Source organism: Atta cephalotes, assembly GCF_000143395.1.
Source record: "Atta cephalotes unplaced genomic scaffold scaffold00042, whole genome shotgun sequence".
In the NCBI taxonomy this organism is placed as follows: Eukaryota; Metazoa; Arthropoda; class Insecta; order Hymenoptera; family Formicidae; genus Atta; species Atta cephalotes.
The window spans coordinates 535,387-538,230 of NW_012130106.1; the positions used below are offsets into that span (position 1 = coordinate 535,387).

General features: G+C 36.0%; 1 pseudogene; it reads right to left on the bottom strand.

The window, feature by feature from the left end:
- Positions 1-2,613: 2,613 nt before the first annotated feature.
- The window catches only part of LOC105622250, a 3,961-nt pseudogene continuing 3,730 nt past the window's right edge, over positions 2,614-2,844 (bottom strand).

Genomic DNA, 2,844 nt, shown 5'->3' on the forward strand with positions numbered 1-2,844 from the left:
CTCCAGCAATTCACGTTCCGCTCGCTCATGATTTTCCATGTTTTTTTCATAGTCTTTAGATCACGTCGCATTCTTCCACGGAGCACTTGCTCGTTCATACACGTTGCAACACCGTGACATATCTAGAATGTCATAATGTTTTAACACCTTTTCATTATGTTTGTTTGCGAAAGTGCACTGTTCACACTCAAAGCATTGTTCGTCGCATTTATTGAAATACAGTTTTAGTGCAAGATCGCGATTACGAAACTCCATCCATATATTATCAATAATCAACAATTCGACACACTTTTCATTACCCGCGGGAATCTTAATGCACCAACCTTGGCTCTTATCTGCGATTTTCTTTGCCCAATAATAATCGTCCTTTATTACATTGACATATAATTCCACCAATGTCTCTTTTCATACTCATCGTGCGTGTAATATGTGTCTCGTAACCATAAGTACACTTTCTGTTGCGCGAGTAAAGACCAGTCAAAAATGGACTCTTTAATAACTATTCCATGTTTCTCATCACGTATATCTAATTCTCGATCGCGTAGGAATTGCACCGGCGATATTCGCACACCTGTATCTCTTTTTTTGGATTACCGAGAACATACAGCACATCATCTACATTACAGTCTTCCCACATATTTTCCAATACTGTTCACAATAGTTTTTTTTCAATGTGTGCAGAGTGCGCACATGCTGTACGAGAATAAAAGTACAAAGTTTTCTGCAATTCGTGCACGACCTGTCGTCTAGCCTATCGAAAGAACCGGTCTCATGCTCCCTGACATGATACATTCCTACATCGTTAATATCGGCTATATGAATCATGTATGCTGTGCATACAGTTAAAGCATCACCCGTTGTATAATAATTGTGGATCATACAGTGCTTAGTACGAACATTCAGCATACGGATTCTGAAGCACGAATTTTTCTACACGATCGATTTCATACTCGCTCATATCACAGAACCAGTATCGTCGGATAACATTTCTTCATCGGAATCTTTATCTCTTCAAAATACTTCCATTTCTTCGAATACTTCGAACACTTTGTCTCTGATATTCGTGAACTGTTCCGGATCCATGTTTTTAATATACTCGGCTACGTTAGCTATGTTCTCAACGTTGATGGTTGCCATACTTTTTCCATTATTCTTATTGTCAATAACCGAAGCGATCGATTTCGTTCGTCTTCCAGGATATCTGTGGAACTAAACGCTTATAACACATCATATATTTCATTTATAATACTTCTTTGTCCCTTTGCCTATTGGACCACACTTTCTTTAAAAGTAGATAAGGCAGCATCGCGAGCGTTTCTGATTTATATTTTTCATCTCATTAGTATATAAACAATACCAACGCTTCTCTTAATGCGTAGCGGCATGACAGTGTCGTTGATCTGACAGTATATAAACAGTATATATAGCTTTTTTTCATTCAATTGTAAACTTCGATTACGAGCGATAAAACATGGATTGAGTAAAAGAATATATATGTCGAAAATCGGTCGAACGCAAAGAATCCTTGTCACCAGATCCACCAAGTTCAGCATTGAGGGAGAAAGCGAGATATTGAGAATGTCCTGGTGAAAAAGCATCAAAATCGCCGACGTGCTCCTCATCATCATCATTATCAACTTCATCAAAATATAAACCATAAGTATAGCATTTAGATTAGTGCTAATGCATTTTTATTCTCAGCTGAAAAAGCGAATAGTAGTAAAAATTTTTCGTTCTCTTTTTCCAGAAAGCGTTGCTAGCGATGTTCGAGCCACCGATTGCATTCGACACGCTGTGTCGATCGAAAAAAATATAATAAAAATGAGAAAAAAATCAGTGTAATAACTGTAATGTGAATAAAAAGATATTTGTTTGCATTTACTACATATGTATTTTCTTCTATTCCTTATCCTTTATTTCAACGCACTAATAAAAAAACGTGAACTCTTGTTATTTACGCATTTTTTTGGAAAGGATGGTAGGATGACGACAGGTGGCGGGCGGTGGTGGCGGCGGCAGCGGCAGTGGCGACGGCGACTACAGCGGCAGTGACGGCGGCGGCGACGACAACGATAGCGCCAGGGCCTTCCCGCGCCTTCCCCTTCCCCGCGCGAATACCCCCCACGCCTTCCCCTCGTGCCATCGAGTATCCTCCGCGCTCCCCTCTAGTGTCCCATGAGTTAGAACCTCCCTTATTTAGCTATTCTAATTGTTTTAATAGATATTTTCAATAATATGTATACAAAATGAATAACATGTTACACATCAAAATCAAGTCAGTGAACTTGCTCTGCAAATAATCACTATAGGTTTATTTAATGAAAATACTTTTTTTTATGTTGGAACAACAATTCTAATTGCAATTAGTAAGTATTAGGAACATTATACAGTATTATACAAAGTCACTACTATGTCAATATAAACAGGTCAAATAAAAGTGTCAATATAAAAGTTCAAAGTGAATGTACTTAATTCTGTATATTGGGCCTTACAGGATTAAATATTAAATAAGTAAAATATTTGATGAAAATTAATATTAGTCTACACAAATATAATAATAAAAATCTACATTCGATTTAATGTAATTTATAATTAAGACTTACAGCATCCACGTTAACTAGCATCCACGTCATCAACGTTATCAACAATAATTGGCAATGTTTCTGCAGATTTCATATAGCTAAAAGTATAAAATTACACATCTTTTATTAAATTAAATCTTTTATTAAAAATACAAAAATATAATTTATTACCTATTCTTTTTTTGTGTTTTACTCGCAGATTCTCCATCTATATTTCTACAATAAATATATAACATTACAAAATAAACTATATTAATGTATA